A 15,882-nucleotide genomic window follows, 5' to 3' on the forward strand; every position below is an offset into this window, starting at 1 on the left:
ACAGTCTCACCGCTTTGCCATTGGATATGTCTTGTGGTGTGCTACTGTTAGTCTGAACATGAACCATACAGTACAATTTGAATGGATGCTGAGGTAAACTGTGGTTAGGTCATGACAACCAAACAACTTCATTAACAATTAACATTGACCATATGATTGAAATAAATGAAACCGCTGAGGTAAATTATGGTTGAGTCATGACAACCAAACAACTTCATTCACAATTAACATTGACCATATAATTGAAAGGAATGAAACCGCTGAGGTAAATTGTGGTTCCTGACGACCGCACAGCTGAGTTCAGCCACTCAGGGTGGATATTCACGGGCTCAGGATGTAGGCTACTACAGTGTTTCCGACATCCTGTGAGTGGCTATTCTTTGCCTCACTTTGTTGTTGCATTTTGTCTACTCCTGTTTTTTTTCTTAAAAAACCTCCTTAAGCAATCTGTTGCTGTCACCATGGTGACGTGGCTGGCTGGTGCGAGCGCCATCGTCAACACCAACACAAACAGAGAGAGAGAGAGAGAGAGAGAGAGAGAGAGAGAGAGAGAGAGAGAAAGAAAGAAAAACGGAGAAAGAAAGAAAGAACAAGAAAGGCATAACAATAAACAATCACATACGTCACAGTGAGCTACACACAGCACATAATAGTCACTCGGTCCAATTTTCTTCCTCTGGCTGGCTTTACTCATTACTGTCAGTGCTCCTGTGTATGTAAATTAATTTGCTAGCCAGCCACCTCCCTCCATCTTATTCAAATTTAATGCCTTCTCCGATTACCGCACAGCTCTACTACTCTCTCCCGGGTGGAGTTGGGTCCTCGGCACACACACAGACAGACAGACAGACAGACAGACAGACAGACAGACAGACAGACAGACAGACAGACAGACAGACAGACAGACAGACAGACAGACAGGCAGGCAGGGAGAGATGTAATAGTAAGAGATGATAAGTAAGAGATTGGGGAAATAGGAGTAACAGAAGGCGTATAATGGTACAGCTAAGTAAGGGAGGGAAGATGAAGACAAGCACAAGAAGTCAAAACAACTTGATTATAATCTAATACAATTTCATATGGGCACACCTGTAATGACAGCATAAAAATGAACACACTCTCGATTAATATTTCTACCAGTTATTATGCAAGCTCTTTTCGGACAATATATGTCTTTTGTTTTTGCAAAAACACATCTGTCTTGAAAACGAAAACATACTGACAGTGTGTTTATATTTTTTCCTTTCCTAAAAGGCCGACCTGTGAGCACAAAAACACAGAGCTGTGAGAAAAATAAGCCGAGTGATAGAGAGGACAAACACAGACAGACTATCCCAGATTAGCATTTTACGTCTGACAAAACGGCAACACTAGCAGCTTGGGGAGTAGCATTAACATGCAGGAGCTGAACACATCACATACACACGCACCCACTGGGAGATGAAACTGACAGCCTGCTAAAGGCAGCTAATTCAGTGATTAAGCGGTGAGCTGTCGACAAGTCAACTCTCCCCAGTCTACACTGCCTCGACAGTCTACTCTTATTCTTCCGTTTTATTTTTATTTTTATGTGGCGGTACTAGATAGTGGACAGCAGAGTTTATTTGAATTCAGGCCTTCACCTCTCTCTCTCTCTCTCTCTCTCTCTCTCTCTCTCTCTCTCTCTCTCTCTCTCTCTCTTTCATCTTTCTCTTGTCGGTTCCCTCGTGTCACCTGAAATCAACTCTGGCCAGCCTGTTGTGCCGCGCCAGACCACATGGACACATGACAGCTATAGCCGTGGCCGTCAGACGGGCAAATCAATCTGATAACCGGGCAGCCGTGACACCAGACGGGACCAGAGGGCCATAGGGCAGGGAGGAAAGTACAGAGGAAAAGAGGGATAAGAAATGCACACAGGCAGCCATGGTGAGGAGATAGGTAAACAGGAGGACAGAAAGAAAGAAAGAAAGAAAGAAAGAAAGAAAGAAAGAAAGAAAGAAAGAAAGAAAGAAAGAAAGAAAGAAAGAAAGGAAACTCAGATAAGCAGACAAGGAGGGGAGATGTAGAATAGTTCCAAGGGGAAAGAAAGTATACCAGGTAAACAAAAAGAGAGAAAGAGAGATAACAAGTAAACATAAAGGCGTGAAGAAAGAGAGTGAGAGACCGAGATATGGGATACTTGCAAGGAGGGCGAATATGTACTAGGGCTAGGCAGCAAATCAGTAAGGCTGTGACACAAGACAGTCGAAATACAAGACTGCAGCAGAAGACATACATACTAGAAGACTGCTGAAACTGTTAATGGGAGTTGAGTTACCCCACCGGAACTCGAACCCAGACCTTCAGGGGTAGTAAACTGGGGCTCTGACCGATACACCAAAGAGCCAGGCTTGTTGGCATGTTAGTCAGAACACACCCACAACCCTAGTGATGGTCACTCCATCACCCTGCCTTCCCCTTTGGGAACCCCCCCTTGCACTTCACACACTCATGGTGTCTCTCACGCAACTGCCCATCATGTTTCTCCCATCCAGTGTGCCCCATCATCAATGCTTCACCCAACACTGGGGTCCCTCACACCGGAGTCACCAATCATGGGGGTCCCTCACATGGAATTACGGCTCACACACAATGGGTACGCTTCCGATGACCTCACGGCAGCCATCCCACTTCTGACACCATTTGTAGCGAAGGGGAATAGAGTTGCCCCATCGGACTCGAACCCAGACCTTCAGGGGTAGTAAACTGGGGCTCTGACCGACACACCAAAGAGCCAGACTCGTTGGCATGTTAGTCAGAACACACCCACAACCCTAGTGATGGTCACTCCATCACAGTGCTGCTGTTGCTGCTTCAGGATCTATCAATACCTATTACGACTGACATTACACAACATTCGGCTCAGTCGAAGTGGCAACTAAAAATGATGTTGTGAGGACCAGGACCAGGCCTGTTCTTACAATGACATACTTTTATCGGTACATTTACAGGTACATTTTTATTGGTATATGTATCATTATGGATTGCCCCCCATGTATAGAAGACCATAGGACACATAGGAACTAAAAACATAGGAGCATAGGAACTAAGAAAACGGTGCCAAGACTATATATTTGTAATAAATAACATTGTCAAAGGCAAACCAATATGTAATAATATCCTAGGAATAAACTCTGTTGAACTTCAAAGCATTCAAGTTTCAAGATAAACTTATATTTGACATTTCAAATGTAGTGCACATGACTGATGTCACTGCTCTAATACTCTCTCTGAATACACAAGCAGCCAGTCTATCACAGCAGTCAGACTCATAATAGGAGAAAGTATTTGAGCAGAAGTGAGTAGGTAGGTGTTAAAGCCATGGCTAGGATGATGAATCTTGGGGCAGCCACGACCTAGTGCTTAGAGAGTTGGTCTTTCAGTCTGGGGGTTGCAGGTTCGAATCCCCCCTGACCGCTCCCTACATCTCCATGGCTGAAGTGCCCTTGAGCAAGGTACCTAACCCCACATTGCTGTAGGGACTGTAACCAATACCCTGACAAATAATTATTGTAAGTCTCTTTGAATAAAAATGAAAGCGTCAGCTAAGTGAAATGTAATGCTAATGTAATTAATCTGACCAACGGTTCTTTTTAGTGCATCCATCTTGAAATGAGCATCCAGCAGCAGAGGCCTCATCAGTTTCTCCTCAGACACCTAATATTAGCATATTATCTATTCCTTTGTTGTGTTTTTTATTCATTTACTAACTTTCAAGTCTTCTGTCTCGTTTAGCCTGAGGGCAGTCTGTGGGGAACAAGACATCTCTGAGAATTAAAGGAAGAGAGATGAGAATGATTTCCCTTCTGGTTTAGATTGAGATCAGGTGGGTGTCTGGCTGTCAAGCAGATCAACGAATGCATCCTTCATCAAACTTGATCCATGCTGCCTGTCACTTTTCCGTGTCATGTTCATACTAAATGATTCTGTTAACTGCTCACTGACAGACACCAATGGTTTCAAATTAGAACTCACCTTCCCCCGCTCTACATTTAAATTTGGAACACTCAGAAATGGTGCAAGCATGCAGCAGAGACACAGTTAACCTAACACACTTACTATTTTTCTCAGGATAACTGCAAAAAACACACACACACACACCTGCTGTAGCAAAATTGTTTCGTCCTATGCAGGTCATAGCAGCTCACAGTAGCCTGAAGAATACTGTATATGCAGGCTGCACTTATTAAAGATAGAGTAGGGCCTATGTACTTTTTGTATTTAGTTCCAGAATTTATACTGCCCATTCACAAATGTTATCTTTTTCATGAATATTTACTGCCACCATCATAATCATTATGACTCGGAAAAGTTATGCGTTCCATACATGAATAGGTGGATATCCTTCATGTCCACAATTTGGAATTACCGTCTTTTGCCGAAAAACTAACTGTACTTTTGTCACACCAGTAAATATAAATGTACATAGTAAATATTCATGAAAATACCAAATTTGTGATACATAGTAAATATTCATGAAAATACCAAATTTGTGAATAGGCAGCACACATTTGCAAAAATAAACGACTAAAAACATACTCAACCTTTTTGCTTCGCTACTCTGGAGAGCTTAACATAACATTACATCATATTGCTCTTAGCCTAATTCTTTTGTCCAGGTTATTTAGAAACCGGGTATTGGTAAAAGTGGCTGGTGCAATGTGGGAGTTAGACGCCTAGCCCAAGGGCATGTGCAGCCAATGGATGGAGATGTATATAATCCATAGACCAACTTCCTAACTATCAGGTATTACATTGGCCTTTAAGTCAAGCACAAGTGTTGCAAAAATCTGTCAATAATTCCTTTGACTACTCAGTCAATCTTTGTACAGCATGTGTGCATGCATAGTTTTGAAGGTCGTGTATACTGACAATAAAAGGTGTTCTATTCTATTTGTGCCTGCCCTGCAAAGTGCACCTTTCTTGTTTTCTGCTCTACTTGTGAGAAGCTGGCATCATCCCAACTGCCTTATAGCCACAAGGTATGGCCATCCTCCTTCAGCTCCCCGACCCAGCACCATAATCAAGTTTCAGCTGTGAACCACTTGCCACGTAACCCTGATGGAAGATGTGGTTATGTAAGAACAGAGGTCAGGCAATGTTTGTGTCAAAGTCTCTAAGAGTCCTCTTCTCGCTGCTACAACAATAACCATCTGAGACAGTCATCTATCTTTTATTTACCCACTCAAAGGACTGAGTTTGCTTGCTATTTGATTAGTACGTGGAATTCATTCTGAGATGAGCTGGGAATCGATGAACAATGAACAATGTCAAACAGAGTCTCCCAGACAACAGTCTGTCCTTGAACCAAAAACAAACATTACGCAAGACAGGCATTAGTAGCTCTGATGATACAAGGTGATTGCAAAGGTAAATCGCATGTACACTAAATCGACTCTCTTCAATATTTGTACACCAGTAGTAGCACAATCCCTTTGGAAAGGGGAAGACATGTTGGAGGTAATACTCTCACACTTACTTGTCTATTTATTTCTGTGTTGCTTAGTTGCCATGGGAACCACAGTGTTAAGGTGCTCTCTTAATTAAGGTGTTGAGTTGACGAAAAAGCACTAAGTTAAAAGCAGAGCTAGAAGGGATAACATTACATTGTTTATTCATGTCAGTGACATGAAAAGGGCTTTGTAGGGTTAAAGATCGGGGATATTGTCTTTCGTGGTCAAATGGCTCCAGCACTTCCACCTGTTTCTCTTCACACACTTAATGATCAATTATTCATAATGGATAGCTGAAGCTTGTCAGACAAAAAGCTGCCAAGACAGAGGACACAGGTCCTTCACACACACACACACACACACACACACACACACACACACACACACACACACACACACACACACACACACACACACACACACACACACACACACACACACACACACACACACACACACACACGCACACTAAGACCTGTCTAGGCTAAGACAGGTCACACACACTATTCATGGACATACTGATGTAAAACCAACCAGGATTCTTTCGAGTCATCCACTTTAAATGGCCAACAACTGTCAGAGAAAAAAAAAAATTCAGAAATGTTATGGAAAACATTCAATTAACCTTCCAGTGACACAAATATGTGTCAATAATTTCTTATTCATAAATCTCTACATCTATGCTTCTAGTTGTATTTGTTTGAGTCAGACATATTTTCAGTGTGCATAACAGTAAAAAAGTGCTAAATATAATTTAGAAGATGTAAACGCCGCTTTTTCCACTATTAAGAGTGTAACCGTGCAAGGTCTTAGTACAAAAAGACAGCAGCAGCAGCAGGAGTAGAGGTCTGGAATTGGGTCTTAGGCAAAGCCCAGATTTGAGTGCCTAGCACTCGTGGTACCAGAGATTTGCCTCATAAGCTAATACACACACACACACACACACACACACACACACACACACACACACACACACACACACACACACACACACACACACACACACACACACACACACACACACACACACACACATACACACTCAGGACTTGATATTTAAGTGCCAACTCACGCCAAGTCAAGATTAGTTTCCTTTTCCGTTAAACATGCAGCAATGCTGAGAGATGCCTGCACAAATACAACTGCAAAACGGTGAGACTAAACACAACTGTGAAAATTCATTCAGAAAATCTACACACAAGTCCAAGTGTGAAGCCAACCTTCCGCTTCAATATTGTTATATAATACTGGCCATACATGAATCAACGTGCAGATAGAGTTTTAGGTCCATGACCTAAGTATCACAAAATCTGCTACACTGAGAAAACAAAGTGTTAATTCTGACTTTATGATGAATCTCAGCCTATTGACACCCTTCAGACTAATGATTGATAACAGCCCGCTGTTTGTAATCTGTAAGCACTACATGTACGGCAGTAGTTGCTCCATTCAACACTGACAGAAGCATGAAGCACTAATTGCCCTTGTCTACACAGATCAATTTCTCTACTACAACATATACATTTCCACGTTACGTTCCGAACTGAAATACATACGTATACAGTATTTACGTACACACACACACACACACACACACACACACACACACACACACACACACACACACACACACACACACACACACACACACACACCCCTCGCCACCCATGCACACTCTGCACACACATCCAATGCCCAGTGGACCTGCCCACATTGCAGCACACTCACACAAACACACAATAGAGTTCTTCAGCGGAAGCGGAAGCATGTAGTAGATTGTAGTCTTTCATGTTAGCATTTAAGGACGTCCTGGTTCCTATCGGCTTCCGGCCTCCATTGGGAATGAATAGGGGTAAATTTCAAATAAGCTCCGAGTGCAAGCACGCGCTTAGCGAACCCCCGCAAACTGTCGAGGGTGTTAAAAATAGGCTGTAGGTATGATATGGTTGATCATTTTGTGTCAAACTTCGACATAAATACGATGTTGCGTCCATATGCTAAACCCGGAAGCTTTTGGCAACTACAGAAGCAGCGCCTGTATCTAACGGCATGTACGTGCGGATGGCTGTACCCATGGCAACCAAAGGAAAGTATGTAGTTCGGAAGTTTTAATGATCAGAAAGGGGTTAGCAATATTGAATTATAATCGTCATGATTTAACATGTGAATACACCAACATGATGATACGATCCGTTCCACTAATGAGAAAGGGATGCGGGGACACGCTAATGTTCGTTGTTGCCGTGCAACTTATATTTTTGCCAAACCTGAATCTCTATGGCGTTTTGCAATGTAAAAAATCGCCATGGAACCGGTAGTCCAAACGCCGCATACAAGTTGACGTCAACGCTGAAGAGCTCTATAGGGAGTGAGCAAATCTCAATAATGGTAGAAAAAATGTAGCTGTTCTGTCAACATAGGACATGGGGAAAAACCGGGAAAAATCTAGCCATTTAGCTCTAACGAGTCTACGGGGGCAGGGGTCAGGTTGGGTGCAGTGGAGGGTCTACGGAGACTGAGGGGGGCTGGTGAGAGGTGGGTGACGGATTGGGGAGGGTAGGGGTCTACACAGACCATGCTCAGGGTGAAGGGGCTTATATGCAGGCCGGGGGTAGGGGGGTGGAATGAGAGACAGGACTATGGACGGTAGTGGTCAACTACGATGGGGTCGTGGATAGTGAAGGGTTGTGTACATGCTGGGGTATGGATAGTGGAGGGATGTGTGTGGGGGGGATGAGGGGGGTCTCTACAGTGTATGCACAGGATGAAGGGGCTTATGAGAGCGTGGGGTGGGGGTGGTATGGAAGGGATACAGGACTCTGGGGGTGGTGGATGGTGGCTGACGGAGGATTGGGGTTGGGGGTCTACATACAAAGACTAATGCAGAGGGTAGAGTGGCTTATGCTGTGGTGGGGGGGGGTAGGAATCAGGGTGTTCAGGGGGGCTTACAGGGGGAGTGGGGGATTGGGAAGGTAGTGGTCTCTACAGGGTGGAGACTGGAGAGGCTTCTAGAGGGGGGTGAGGGGGTGGGGTGGGGTGTGCTACACTACAGGACGGGGTCAGGGCTGGAGACAGGATGGAGAGCGAGCAGGGTGGCATGGCTGCCAGCCAGGAATTCCAGGAATTTCTCCCCAGTAAACTCTTCATGCTCCACTGGACTACACTTAGCACTACGCTAATGTGCTGTGCTGTGGTGCGCTGGGATACACCCCCTATGGACTAATATGCTGTGCTGTACTGGGATGCAGCTCCTATGGATTACTGTGTTGTGCTCTCATGCTGTGCTGTGCTGTGCTGTGCTGTGCTGTGCTGTGCTGTGCTGTGCTGTGCTGTGCTGTGCTGTGCTGTGCTGTGCTGTGCTGTGCTACGCTGTGCAGCACTGGGATACACCTTCTGTGGCCTGCAGTGTTGTGCTGTGCTGTACCTATGCAAAGCTGTGCTGTGCTGTGCTGTGCTGTGCTGTACCTACTATGCAAAGCTGTTCTGTGCTGCGCTGGGATACACCTCCTATGGACTGTTGTGTTGTGCTGTGCTGTAATATGCTGTGCTGTAATATGCTGTGCTGTAAGATGCTGTGCTGTGCTGTGTTAGCCCTTGTGGCTACCATGGCACCTCATCTCCTCACCATGAAAACACTGAGTTCCTGAGACTGCCTGCCGCTCTAGTTGGTGCAACGGACCTGTGCTGCGCTGTGCTGCGCTGCGCTGTGCTGTCCTGTTCTGTGCTGCTCTGTGCTGTGCTGCACTGTGCTGTGCTGCTCTGTGCTTTGCTGTGCTGTGCTGTGCTGTGATGCTCTGTCCTGTGCTGTGCTGCTCTGTGCTCTGTGCTGCTCTGTGCTGTGCTGCGCTGTGCTCTCCTGTGCTGTACTGTCCTGCTCTGTGCTGTGCTGCTCTGGCCACTTATCTTCTCAGCCTGTGGTCATCGCCACTTTTAATCACTGGAATGGACGCTTATCCGCTCCCTGTATCGCCACGTTCACATGCCAATTGCGCTTGGATTGGCAGCTTTCCCTCCCCAAACACACAGAGAGGAACACCTGTCTGTGTGTGTGTGTGTGTGTGTGTGTGTGTGTGTGTGTGTGTGTGTGTGTGTGTGTGTGTGTGTGTGTGTGTGTGTGTGTGAGAGAGAGAGAGAAAGACTGAGAGAGAGAGCAAGAGAGCGAGAGAGCGAGAGAGCGAGAGAGAGAGAGAGCGAGAGAGAGAGAGAGAGAGAGTTGTGTGTGTTTTTTGGCGAGTTTGCAACTGCCTGCAGTCCTGCTGTCCTAGCCTACTACCACACACCACCTGACCACCCATTTTGCCACCCACAAACAGGTGAGTCAGAGGCAGACAATTTGAGAGGGGACAAGTGTGTGTGTGTTTGTTTGTGTGTAAGTATGCGGCTTCACTGGTCACAGACAAATGTATGAGTCAGATGCTGAACTATTTAAATATCTGTGCTGTGTGTGTGTGTGCGCGTGTGTGTGTGTGTGTGTGTGTGTGTGTGTGTGTGTGTGTGTGTGTGTGTGTGTGTGTGGGTGCGTGCGTGCATGTGTGGGTAAGTACCCAGGTTCACTGATCAAAGACAAACAGTGATTCAGATTCAGTAATTGTGTGTGTGTGTGTGTGTGTGTGTGTGTGTGTGTGTGTGTGTGTGTGTGTGTGTGTGTGTGTGTGTGTGTGTGTGTGTGTGTGTGTGTGTGTGTGTGTGTGTGTGTGTGTGTGTGTGTACACTGCTTCAGTGGTTGAATTTTACCCACCATGTTCAGTGGCAAGCTGATGAGAACTCTAGCATTGTTGGCCCCTGATGAACAATACAGAGCATCAACACTCCAAAACCTAATAACAGTGTTTCCCGCATAGTATTTGTTGGTCAAGGTGGGTGAGGGGTTAGCCAGTATCACAGACGTGTGGCTATCACAATTGGAAAGGAGGTGTAGTGCACAATACAATATAAACCCCCCTCAAAATAAATATCTAATGAATTTCTTCATAGAGTGGCTTAAGTAATTCAACTCGCAATACAAAAAAACCCCACATCTTTTTGGGGGCATATTTACGGTGGGTGGTATTTGTTGTCAAGGTGGCCACCTTAACGATAATCTGCTGAGGATGCGCAACAGTAATAGATTCCTACTTGCTCCCACAGCACTCTCTGGCCTCATCCTACTCCCTCTTACTGCTGCTCTTTTTCTGGATAGAACATGTGAACACCTTGGAGGGCTCTCTCTCTCTCTCTCTCTCTCTCTCTCTCTCTCTCTCTCTCTCTCTCTCTCAGTGGAGTGCCTGTGCAAAGCTGTCACTTCTTTTCCAAAGACAGCAAAAGACAAGAAGGCGAAGGCACACTGCTCCATCGAAAAAAAAGATAAATAAATACATTAAAAAAAACCTCAATCTTGTTTTTCCTCCTCTCAGGTAGTGTTGCAGCTCGTTTGTCCTCGATGTTGATTCTTTTTTTCACCATATTTGCTGAGGTTTGAATACACAAATCTTCTCGCTACACAATGCGGTGCATACACAGACCATATCTATATATTTGCTCCAGGAATGCAGAGGTCCTCATATACCACCTAGTACCATTCACCGCTCACATCCAGGGAGGGTATAGCGGTAATAACCAGGCACAGTGGGTCAGGGCACACAACTCCTCTATCTCCACCCAATTTCACCTCCATCCATTTTCCACACAATATTCCATTCTAGCACCTACTAAGAGGAAGGGGCATTCCAATAAACAAAAAAAGGGGGTTCCAGCCACAATGAGAATATACAGTCGACGAGAAGAGTACTACTTATTAATCCCGACGGAATGCTCATGTGCTTTGCAATTGCATCACATTGCCATTCCAATTTGCAGAAAGTTTTACCCCCTGGTTTGCAATCATCTGGACAGAACTAAACCGACCATATTGAATGACCCAGAGAGCTCAGTTGTGTGCAACCAGATTTGTTTTTTTGCCCTTGAAAATGTTTCCAATGAGCTTTCGTCAGGTCTGGTTGGATGTAGGGAATGGCATGAGGTGAACTCCCTTGGATAATACTGTATGACATGGATGATCACAGACAAGAGAGTCTTCACAAACATACGGTAATACCTTTTAGATGAATTGGGAAAGGTCCTCAAGTTCCAAAATCGGAACCCTGTTGCTGAAAACCCAACTCTTTTAAGTAACATGAAAAATGGGAATCTCTGTCTTCACAGACATACAGGACTTAAGTACATGCTTGCTGAAACCCCCCAGGTCAGCTTTCGGACAGATATGCAGTTTTACAGCCAGTCAGAAAAGCCCCTGCTTAGAACCCCACCCATCTACTAAAACACACCGACTCTGACTCTGAATCTGACAGGGAAAACCCATTGTCCCTCATTTTCCATGGACATTCCTGATAAGGTTGTTCTCTTCCTGGGCTTGTTTTCATCCCTGGAAAGCACAAGGTTTCCAGATGGCCTGTCTTTTGTTTCATTTCACACAGGGAACAAGCTGACAATCACCTCGTTTTCTGCGTTTGTTTTTTTTTCCTTCTTCTTCTTCTGATAAGATGGAGGGAATATACACAGGTTGTTGTCACCGCGGCCATGCATTCATTCCTTGCTGACTGTGTTATTGACTGATGCTTTTTGGGGGCAAAAGGCTGAGGCAAAGGGCAGGCTATATGTCTTCCTAAGGTCTGCTCTCTATCACACACGAGCAGACACCAACCCTCCACACACACACACACACACACGCACACACACACACACACACACACACACACACACACGCACACACGCACACACGCACACGCACACAGGAAAAGCTCCAAAGCACTGAACTGAACCCAGCGAAGGCCATGAGTCATGACCAAGGAACGGTTATCCATGTGTCACTTGGACATTTAGCTCTCAACAAATCAGAATCACATGAAAGGTCTCGGTGACAGCCCCCAGACTGCATCACGGCACAGGTGGATGGCATTTCTTTCCCCCATCTAGAGCTTTCTGTCTTTCGGGCTCACACCGACCGTCACCGCATGCATCAACGCCTCTTTTAAAGGTCTCCTTAATGTGAAGCCCTGGAGCAACAACCAGCAACGAGATATTTAAGCTCCCAGTTTTTTTCCTAGCCATGGCACAGACCTGTGACTGTTATAGGCACCAGACGCCATATATACAGACAGTACATTGGCATACGTACATGTGTTAAACGGAGCTTAGCTAAACAGTTTCCATATAACTGGGCAGCCATCAGGAGCGGGACCGAAAGACCTAGTCACAGCCCTGACGGGCCTAGTCACAGGTTATTACACAGAAGGAGAGGGGGTGTTTTTTTTCTTGGGGGGGGGGGNGGGGTAGGAGGAGAGAGTTTCGGGATGAGGGAGGGAGCGCATGAGAGGTTCTGAAAGCCCTTGCTTGCTTTGACCCAAGTGTTTCAAGTGCTGCTCTCACATTCTCCGTCCTGTGTGCCCTCCACACACACACACACACACACACACACACACACACACACACACACACACACACACACACACACACACACACACACACACACACACACACACACACACACACACACACACACCTTCAGCCCCTCTCTCTCTTTCCGTGACATGTTAAGTGAACCGACTCTGAAGGAGCTGTCAGCTACAGATGTAACCCCCCCAAACCCAAAACCACCACCCCCCCACCCCCACACACCCTCCTCTCTTGACCCTGACCCTATGGGGGCTCCTGCACCCCTCTCCTCTCTCTCTTCCTCTGGTCTAGATAGGAGTTATAGACTAAGAGGAGGACCTGCCTTTTGTGACTACACATGAGTTGTGGAGGGGATGAGGGGATGCCCCCCTCGTTTAAGACTCTAGCGAACATTCCTGTGACGATGAACTAAGCAAAGGCTCTTAGGAACGCTTTTACTGTCACGCGTATTCATATGACATGCTGGTCTAGAAAAAGAAAGGAGAGATTCTGTCTTTCACCAGAGAACAGTCCATCTCTAAACCATTTAGTAAACTCTGTGACATATACAGAATAGTTCCCATGTTCCCATGTGAATGTTTGACACCTGATGGAAGACAACATGCATATGGATGCATGCATAAAGCTGCCAAATGATAAGGAACGCATTAGGCATTTCACTGACAACACAGTACAAACAAACAATCTCAGCCTGATACAAGTACATTACATAGGCTACGCACTGACTGACTACCATGGCCATTTGGCTTGAGGTTATCATATGGGGAATTAATGAATATGACAAGAGCAAAAGACAAGGATGCGAAATTGTTCAATAATCATGATCATCACTAAGACCAGGAGACTTGGTTTTACACACTGGAAAGGAAAAGGCATCGTATGGTGTTTGTTCAATGCCACAGTACCCCCATGATGAACATTTTGGAAACATGAAACATGACAATTAGACCATCGGTTCTATGAACAGTCAGTTGCCTTTCCTGTCGTTTCTCCATGATTCTAACACACACACACACACACACACACACACACACACACACACACACACACACACACACACACACACACACACACACACACACACACACACACACACACACAGTGAGTTCCCTTTCTTGTTGTTTCTTTGATTCGAACACACACACACACACACACACACACACACACACACACACACACACACACACACACACACACACACACCAAAACGGAGAGTGGAAACGGTCGATAGCCTACATCCCGAGCATGGTAGGCTACAGTATGACTTAAAGTTGGCGATTCATTCACAACGCAGCCTCGTCATTGCAATCGAGTTATAGGCTAGTCTGGCTGTCATTGAATGAATCTTATTAAAAATCTCTATAAACAAACACAGCCTTCGATCCAAGTACCTCTGTACTTCGCCTACACCCCAAGCTCCTAAACGAATAGCCTCCGCGTAATTCTCCCCGGAGACGATGCACTGATGGAAGACACCGGCTCCCACTGCAGTGTTCCAGAAGAAGTGCGATTCTTGTGGATTTAAAAAAAATGTATGCAGAATCTCGTTCATAAATACAACCACATAAACGGAACACATCCAAGCAATTCCATAAAACGGGACACACGTTCACATGGTTAGCTCTCATGCCACATTCTTACATCTCCACAAATGTGTTTCAAGAAACAAATCTCTAATAAAACAGATGACTTTAAACGCGTCAACCGCAGCCGGCGCACGGGAAGACAGGTGTATGCAGTCACTTACCAACCCACCGAGGAACTCCCGTTACTTCACGGATCCGTGTGTATGGATTCCAAGAAGACGCTGTGTCACCGTATTAAGTCACACAGGCAATGTGCACATGTTGCCTGCCTCGTATCAGAGGAGCGTCACATGAGTGCCGTGGTCGGTGTGTGTGTGTCTGTGTGTGCTGTTGTTCCCTCTGCTGTACAGCCCCAAGCTCAGCGCTCCCCCCTGGGGAGTCTCTCAGTAATTCAAGTCAAACACAATAGTGAGAGAGGGGGGAGGGATTAAATGGTGGTGGGGGCACCACTCACTCAACCCACCCGGAGAACCCGGGACCACCGACAGGATTGGCTGGCTGGCTGGCTGGCTGCCGTGTGTGTGTGTGTGTGTGTGTGTGTGTGTGTGTGTGTGTGTGTGTGTGTGTGTGTGTGTGTGTGTGTGGTGGTGGTGGTGGTGGTGAAGGTGGCGGTTGTCTTCCCGCCTTGACTGGCACAGGCAGACGCGGCAACATGCGCTTGAAGTAGGAAGGCGCGGCGGTCTAATGAACGGGCGTCTGGTAGGAGACGTCCTTGTAGGTGAAGTCAAGTCAGCCACGTTCTTGTCGGTCACTGACTGTTGTACTACAGGACTTTTTTCCTGACGGGAGTGTACGGCGGCGGAATTTTAATGAGGACGCATATTGCAGCAACAGCAGGCATGCCTTCTTTTTTGGAGCTCGGTCGAGATTAGAGAGGCTTGGTTTACAAGAGCTCCCGGGGATTAGCATTAATTGTCCTGTTAAGAAAACTGGCCCGTCTGAAGGTCAGCGAATGAAAGGCAATGAGTGACCCACACACACACCCAGACACGACAGCCAAGCACAATTTCTTAACAGCAGCATACGTGTAGGTTGTCTTCTGTTAATCAGCAGTATTTAAAAGCCTACAGCCAATCAGCCGTCAGCATGTCAGTGTCACAGGTTGATTTTCCTCCTGTGCTACTTATGAACAGACACACGGATAGGCCTTACACTGTGTAGACATAGTCTAAGAGTACTGTTAAGTTAGGAATCCATTTATAGGCTAATTGAACACCCAAAAGTTGTTCCGTGTAAAGCCTTCTTTCTATTACATAATCTCTATCCTTTGCTGACTCATCATGCTCAATGCCTTAAACAGGGAACTCATAGGCCTACAAGTACATTTAAAAAAGATTTGTTAAGTCTTTATCAATTCTCCTCTTTTAATACAAACACGGTAACAAGGATGG

At 45.7% G+C, this 15,882-nt stretch overlaps 1 protein-coding gene across 3 annotated transcripts in view; it reads right to left on the reverse strand.

Annotated features, from left to right (window-relative positions):
- tmem108 (transmembrane protein 108) overlaps positions 1 to 14,979 on the reverse strand; it is a 102,418-nt gene extending 87,439 nt beyond the window's left edge. Inside the window, exon 1 of one of the 3 annotated variants that reach the window (XM_063207069.1) lies at positions 14,661 to 14,979. The gene's annotated coding sequence lies outside the window, so the exon portion shown is untranslated. Of the gene's footprint in view, positions 1 to 14,652 lie in introns of all 3 variants that reach the window. The other 2 variants (XM_063207070.1, XM_063207067.1) reach the window with 2 other exon arrangements.
- Positions 14,980 to 15,882: the final 903 nt, after the last annotated feature.

Source organism: Engraulis encrasicolus, chromosome 9 (assembly GCF_034702125.1).
Source record: "Engraulis encrasicolus isolate BLACKSEA-1 chromosome 9, IST_EnEncr_1.0, whole genome shotgun sequence".
NCBI classification, from domain to species: domain Eukaryota; kingdom Metazoa; phylum Chordata; class Actinopteri; order Clupeiformes; family Engraulidae; genus Engraulis; species Engraulis encrasicolus.